Consider the following 8,124-nt stretch of genomic DNA (forward strand, 5'->3'; position numbering starts at 1 on the left):
CCAGAAGTGGGGAGCTGCGGCATTTGGCCGTCATCAGTCTTCAGACATCGACCCACCAGCACCCCAGTTGCTTTATACTGAAATCATTCACTGGGGGGGCTGGGCCCATCCACCATTGTCACTAGGGGCCGTCGCCCAGACACTTCCCAGAGCATGGCAGGGAGAGGCCAGGGTGCACACAAGGGCAGGAGCAGAGCAGGGGCAGAACCCAGGAGTCCTGACTCCAGCCCCGCCCCGCTCACAGCTGCGTCCCACTTCCACCCACAGGGCTTGAGGGGGCATGGCAGGAGGTGGAGATGGCCCCATCAGACTGAAGGTGGTGGTGTGCAAGAGTGAGTGTGAGGGAAGGGTCCAGTTGGGTGTGGGTCTGGGTAGGCAACATCAGCGCGGTGACGAGAGTGATGAGTACATGGACACAGACTTCTCTCAAAGCACGGGCCCTGCCAATGTGGGCATCATGGTGCTAATGGGGCAGGTTCATGCGGTGGAATGAACCGGTGTCAAGTGGGGCTAATGGGGCAGGTTCATGCGGTGGATGGCCGGTGTCAAGTGGAGTGCCCCAGGGGTCGGTCCTGGGGCCCGTTTTGTTCAATATCTTCATAAATGATCTGGAGGATGGTGTGGATTGCACTCTCAGCAAATTTGCGGATGATACTAAACTGGGAGGAGTGGTAGATACGCTGGAGGGGAGGGATAGGATACAGAAGGACCTAGACAAATTGGAGGATTGGGCCAAAAGAAATCTAATGAGGTTCAATAAGGATAAATGCAGGGTCCTGCACTTAGGATGGAAGAATCCAATGCACCGCTACAGACTAGGGACCGAATGGCTCGGCAGCAGTTCTGCGGAAAAGGACCTAGGGGTTACAGTGGACGAGAAGCTGGATATGAGTCAGCAGTGTGCCCTTGTTGCCAAGAAGGCCAATGGCATTTTGGGATGTATAAGTAGGGGCATAGCGAGCAGATCGAGGGACGTGATCGTTCCCCTCTATTCGACACTGGTGAGGCCTCATCTGGAGTACTGTGTCCAGTTTTGGGCCCCACACTACAGGAAGGATGTGGATAAATTGGAAAGAGTACAGCGAAGGGCAACAAAAATGATTAGGGGTCTAGAGCACATGACTTATGAGGAGAGGCTGAGGGAGCTGGGATTGTTTAGTCTGCAGAAGAGAAGAATGAGGGGGGATTTGATAGCTGCTTTCAACTACCTGAAAGGGGGTTTCAAAGAGGATGGCTCTAGACTGTTCTCAATGGTAGCAGATGACAGAACGAGGAGTAATGGTCTCAAGTTGCAATGGGGGAGGTTTAGATTGGATATTAGGAAAAACTTTTTCACTAAGAGGGTGGTGAAACACTGGAATGCGTTACCTAGGGAGGTGGTAGAATCTCCTTCCTTAGAGGTTTTTAAGGTCAGGCTTGACAAAGCCCTGGCTGGGATGATTTAACTGGGACTTGGTCCTGCTTTGAGCAGGGGGTTGGACTAGATGACCTTCTGGGGTCCCTTCCAACCCTGATATTCTATGATTCTATGATTCTATGAATGCTGATTCTGGGCTCGGGAAACAAGCACTGACTGGTGGGACCGCATAGTGTTACAGGTCTGGGATGATTCCCAGTGGCTGCGAAACTTTCGCATGCGTAAGGGCACTTTCATGGAACTTTGTGACTTGCTTTCTCCTGCCCTGAGGCGCAAGAATACCAAGATGAGAGCAGCCCTCACAGTTGAGAAGTGAGTGGCAATAGCCCTGTGGAAGCTTGCAATGCCAGACAGCTACCGGTCAGTCGGGAATCAATTTGGAGTGGGCAAATCTATTGTGGGGGCTGCGGTTATGCAAGTAGCCAACGCAATCAAAGATCTGCTGATATCAAGTGTAGTGACCCTGGGAAATGTGCAGGTCATAGTGGATGGCTTTGCTACAATGGGATTCCCTGTGGTGGGGCCATAGACGGAACCCATATTCTTATCTTGGCACCGGAGCACCAAGCCAGCGAGTACATAAACCGCAAGGGGTACTTTTCAATAGTGCTGCAAGCACTGGTGGATCACAAGGGATGTTTCACCAACATCAACGTGGGATGGCCAGGAAAGGTACATGACGCTCGTATCTTCAGGAACTCTGGTCTGTTTCAAAAGCTGCAGGAAGGGACTTTCTTCCCAGACCAGAAAATAGCCGTTAGGGATGTTGAAATGCCTATAGTTATCCTTGGGGACCCAGCCTACCCCTTAATGCCATGGCTCATGAAGCCATACATAGGCAGCCTGGAGAGTAGTCAGGAGCTGTTCAACTACAGGCTGAGCAAGTGCAGAATGGTGGTAGAATGTGCATTTGGATGTTTAAAAGCGCGCTGGTGCAGTTTACTGACTCGGTTAGACCTTAGCGAAACCAGTATTCCCACTGTTATTACTGCTTGCTGTGCGCTCCACAATATCTGTGAGAGTAAGAGGGAGACGTTTATGGCGAGGTGGGAGGTTGAGGCAAATCTCCTGGCTGCTGGTTACGCACAGCCAGACACCAGGGTGGTTAGAAGAGCACAGGAGGGTGCGGTGCGCATCAGAGAAGCTTTGAAAACCAGTTTCATGACTGGCCAGGCTACAGTGTGAAAGTTCTGTTTGTTTCTCCTTGATGAAATCCCCCGCCCCTTGGTTCACTCTACTTCCCTGTAAGCTAACTACCCTCCCCACCTCCCTTCGATCACCGCTTGCAGAGGCAATAAAGTCATTGTTGCATCACATGCATGCATTCTTTATTAATTCATCACATAAATAGGGGGATAATTACCAAGGTAGCCCAGGAGGGGTGGTGGAGGAGGGAAGGACAAGGCCACACAGCACTTTAAAAGTTTAAAACTTATTTAATGCCAGCTTTCTGTTACTTGGGCAATCCTCTGGGATGGAGTGGCTGAGTGGTCGGAGGCCCCCCCACCGCATTCTTGGGCATCTGGGTGAGTAGGCTATGGAACTTGGGGAGGAGGGCGGTTGGTACAAAGGGGCTTTAGTGGCGGTCTGTGCTCCTGTTGCCTTTCCTGCAGCTCAACCATACGCTGGAGCATATTAGTTTGATCCTCCAGCAGCCTCAGCATTGCATCCTGCCTCCTCTCATTACGCGGCTGCCACCTTTCAGCTTCAGCCCTCTCTTCAGCCCGCCACTTACTCTCTTCAGCCCACCACCTGTCCTCCCGGTCATTTTGTGCTTTCCTGCACTCTGACATTGTCTGCCTCCATGCATTCGTCAGTGCTCTGTCAGTGTGGGAGGACAGCATGAGCTCAGAGTACATTTCATCGCGAGTGCGTTTTTTTCGCCTTCTAATCTTCGCTAGCCTCTGGGAAGGAGAAGATCCTGTGATCCTTGAAACACATGCAGCTGGTGAAGAAAAAAAAAGGGACAGTGGTATTTGAAAAGACACATTTTATAGAACAATGGGTACACTCTTTCACAGTAAACCTTGCTGTTAACATTACATATATAACACATGTGCTTTCATTACAAGGTCGCATTTTGCCTCTCCCCCACTGTGGCTAACAGCGGGGAACATTTCTGTTCAGCCATAGGCAAACAGCCCAGCAGGAACGGGCCCCTTTGAATGTCCCCTTAAGAAAAGCACCCTATTTCAACCAGGTGACCATGAATGATATCACTCTCCTGAGGATAATACAGAGAGATAAAGAACAGATGTTGTTTGAACGCCAGCAAACATACACTGCAATGCTTTGTTCTACAATGATTCCCGAGTACGTGCTACTGGCCTGGAGTGGTAAAGTGTCCTACCATGGTGGATGGAATAAGGCTGCCCTCCCCAGAAACCTTTTGCAAAGGCTTTGGGAGTATATCCAGGGAGAGAGCTACGAATGCCAGGGCAAATTAATCATTAAACTTGCTGGCTTTTAAACCTTGTATTGTATTTTAAAAGGTACACTCACCAGAGGTCCCTTCTCCGCCTGGTGGATCCGGGAGGCAGCCTTGGGTGGGTTTGGAGGGTACTGGCTCCAGGTCCAGGGTGAGAAACAGTTCCTGGCTGTTGGGAAAACCAGTTTCTCCACTTGTTTGCTGTGAGCTATCTACAGCCTCCTCATCATCGTCTTCCTCGTCCCCAAAACCTGCTTCCGTGTTGCCTCCATCTCCATTGAAGGAGTCAAATAACACGGCTGGGGTAGTGGTGGCTGAACCCCCTAAAATGGCATGCAGCTCATCATAGAAGCGGCATGTTTGGGGCTCTGAGCCGGAGCGGCCGTTGGCCTTTCTGGTTTTCTGGTAGGCTTGCCTCAGCTCCTTAAGTTTCATGCAGCACTGCTTCGGGTCCCTGTTATGGCCTCTGTCCTTCATGCCCTGGGAGATTTTCACAAATGTTTTGACATTTTGAAAACTGGAACATAGTTCTGATAGCACGGATTCCTCTCCCCATACAGCGATCAGATCCCGTACCTCCCGTTCGGTCCATGCTGGAGCTCTTTTGTGATTCTGGGACTCCATCATGGTCACCTCTGCTGATGAGCTCTGCATGGTCACCTGCAGCTTGCCACACTGGCCAAACAGGAAATTGAAATTCAAAAGTTCGCAGGCCTTTTCCTGTCTACCTGGTCAGTGCATCTGAGTTGAGAGTGCTGTCCAGAGCGGTCACAATGGAGCACTCTGGGATAGCTTCCGGAGGCCAATACCATCTAATTGCGTCCACAGTACCCCAAATTCGACCCAGCAAAAACGATTTCAGCGCTAATCCCCTTGTCGGGGGTGGAGTAAGGAAATAGATTTTAAGAGCCCTTTAAGTCGAAAAAAAGGGCTTCATCATGTGGATGGGTGCAGGATTACATCGATTTAATGCTGCTAAATTCGACCTCAACACCTAGTGTAGACCAGGGCTAAGGCCTTGTCTATGTTTGGGATTCAGTTCAGCAACCAGGAGCAGGTGCAGTGGTCCTGGTATAAATCTCACAAATGAGGAGGAAACCTGTAATTTGCACTGCTTGAAACACAGGTATAGCACAGTTTGCTCCCACACAACTTTTCTTGGCTGGGAGTGGGTGGGAGCCCAGCGCTGGGATAGCAGGGGGCTGCGGACAGGAGTGAGGGGTATCTGCAGAGCCATGAGGAGGGGAACCCAGGACTGGAATAGCTGCGGGTCAGGAGTGAGGAGCACTGGCAGAGCTGGTAGGGGACAGACCAGGGCAGGCATAGCAGGGGGCTGCGGTCAGCAGTGAAGGGCACTGGCAGAGCTGGGAGTGGGTGGGAGCCCAAGGCTGGGATAGCAGGGGACTGCAGACAGGAGTGAGGGGCACTGCCAGAGCTGGGAATGGGGGGGAGCAAAGAGCTGGGATAGCAGGGTCTGCAGACAGGAGTGAGGGGCATCTGCAGAGCTATGATAGGGGGAACCCAGGACTGGAATAGCTGCGGGTCAGGAGTGAGGAGCACTGGCAGTGCTGATGGGGGAAAGAACAGGGCTGGCATAGCAGGGGGCTGCAGTCAGCAGTGAAGGGCACTGGCAAAGCTGGGAGTGGGTAGGAGCCCAGGGCTGGGATAGCAGGGGGCTGCGGACAGGATGAGGGGCACTGGCGGAGCTGGGAGTGGGTGGGAGCCCAGGGCTGGGATAGCAGCGGCTCGAGTCAGTACTGAGGGGCACTGGCATAGCTGGTGGGGGCAGCCCAAGGCTGACGTGGGGGGACGTAGCTGCAGTTCAGGATCGAAATGCCTGGGAGGAGTTGCTTGGAGAAAGCAGGTTCGTGTCTGCCTTCGCCATGCCTGGATCCAGTCTGTGCTGCCAGCCCCTTACCTTGCACTAGAGCCCCACGTGCCCTGGTGAACAAGGCATCTGCGTGCCGCAGGTATAAAGGAACTGCAGGAAAGCAGCAGGGAGGCCAGTGTGTCCTGGTGCAGAATAGCCCCTGGAGCCTCATTAGGACCGAGCAGCCAAGTCCTGATGGGCTAGAGGTGGGGTAGGGAGAGGCATTGCTTGAGTTATGGGGGAAACGTAGTGTGTTGGGCAGTGCACTCATGCACACCCACTACTGGGAGCGAGAGTGAGAGCGCAGGTCAGGATCTCGGGGCTATTGGGTCCTATTCCCAGCTTTGCTATGGACTCACTGTCTAACCTTGGTGAAAGGACTTCTGCTTCCCAGGCCTGTTTCCTCACTCTAAAATGGGGATAATGCCCACCGCTGCGGGGGCTGAGGCTTGCTCAGTTAACACTTGCATAGCCCTTGGCAGTGTTACTGCATCCGTACCTATTTCCTGACACCACCCTTCATTGGGACGGCTGCTTCTGATGTGGGTTAACCTCCATGTCGCAGCTCAAGTAGCAAGGCCTGAGTTGGGGAGCTTGCAGGGTGGTTTAGCTGCGGCAAGCCAAGGCCAGGTCTCTGTGTCCCGTCCCCACCCCACTCTACCACCCCGGCCACAGGGGGAGCTGGGTTCCTCCCCTGGGGCTTTGTGTCCCATCCCCCTGGCTGCAGGGGGAGCTGGGCTCCTCACCTGGGGCTCCTTAGCCTCTAAATTGTTCCCTAAGCTAAGGATCCGTGCACCCTAATGTCCTGTAGCGTCTCTGTCTGCAGTGTGACCACCCAGGGTTAGGAGGTTTTGCACCAGCGCAATAGGACCCTGACCACAGTTTCTGGCTGCTCCATAATGACCTGGGCTGTGGGCACTGGGCCATGTGGCCAGAGCTCCAGAAGTTTCTGCTTCTTTGGCAATGCACCATGTTGTAGATGGACACTTCCTGCAGTTCCATTTGAAGCACTTCGGCTGGAAGATCTCCCCCACGTGGCAGCAATTGGAGAAGCATAGTATAGGTGCGAGGGGCACCAAGCTCTTACTGCCACATTGGTCCTGCCCCACTCAGAGCAACCTCCATGCCATGGCATTAGATGCGCCAAGAGCCCAACGGAACTACACTTTCTTTTGTCCCCTGAATGTTGGCAGAGGTGCCCCCTGCTTTCTGAGCTGCCTTTCCCCCTCCCTGCTGCTCCAATGTCACTAGCTGGCTCTGTTCTTAGAGGGACATGACTTGCAAGTGCTGCTGCTGGTCGTTTAGCCCGGCCTGTCCCTTCTCCAGTGCCTGGCCCTCCCCCATGCCCCCAGCACTGTGGCCGTAGCCTTTCAAACTGATATGACCGGTTTTTGAAAGGCTTTCTCACTATACACACTGGCACAGTCATGTGTGTTGGAGGCCATGCTGACTGTGGCATTTATGCTGATTAGGGCATTCTGTACTGTGTCGCTAACTGGCAAAGCCCCAGCATCTATGGGCTTTTGTCCACATTCCACCCCAGTGCAGCTGTGCCATGGTAGTGCTGTAGTTAAGATGCTTCTGGCGGCGTGGTTAAGCCATATCCATGAGAGGCGGTAGCTATACTGACGGGAGAAGCCCTCCCGTTGATGTAGCACTGTCTACACCAGGTGCTAGGTCGGTCTAACCGCATCACTCGGGGGGCAGAATGTGTGGATTTTTCATACTCCTGAGGGATGTAGTTATCCCAGTATAAGGCTGTAGTGTAGACCTGGCCTAATGAACCTGTCCTGCACAAGTGAAAGGCTGTGATCCGTACAGCCAGTCCCTCCTGTGGAGCGGTCCTACTGAGGAGCAAGGAAGTGGATTTTACCCCAGTATATGACATCAGAGAGACCAAGACTGGCACGCTGCATCCAGTTGTGGTGTGCACATTTTAAAAAGACCGTGGGCAGCTTGGAGACAGTGTGGGGAGGAGCCACAGAACTTATCCAAGAGCTGGAGCAAAGGCCAGCCGGGGAGAGGCCTAGAGCTCAGTCTCCTTAGCACCTCGGGGAGGAGAAGGGACTTGATTTCAGTGTCATGAGTCCTTTCCAAGGGAGAAGAATACTGGGTGCTGAGCTTTTCAATCTAGTGGGGAAGGAAGAGCAAGAACCACTGGCTGGAAGTTAGAGCCAGACCAGATCAGATTGGAAATCTGATCTGAGGGTTTCAGAGCCAGCCTTTGCGGAAGAGGCTTTAGTCAAACTCAAGGAATTGGCTAAGTGCAGGGAGACCTGGGAGAAGTTCTCTGGTCTGTCGAACAGGACATTGGACTGCATGATTTGATGGTTCCATCTGGCCTTACACTCACTCCCACTTGTCTCTTCTTTTTGCTGCCAGTTGTTGCAATTTTAACATCCCAAATCC

At 52.8% G+C, this 8,124-nt stretch overlaps 1 protein-coding gene across 1 annotated transcript in view; it reads left to right on the forward strand.

Annotated features, from left to right (window-relative positions):
• Window positions 1–8,124, forward strand: part of LOC119845833 (cAMP-dependent protein kinase catalytic subunit alpha-like) — a 175,895-nt gene that overhangs the window by 115,970 nt on the left and 51,801 nt on the right.

The sequence above is a fragment of the Dermochelys coriacea genome, chromosome 20 (genome assembly GCF_009764565.3).
Source record: "Dermochelys coriacea isolate rDerCor1 chromosome 20, rDerCor1.pri.v4, whole genome shotgun sequence".
NCBI lineage: Eukaryota > Metazoa > Chordata > Testudines > Dermochelyidae > Dermochelys > Dermochelys coriacea.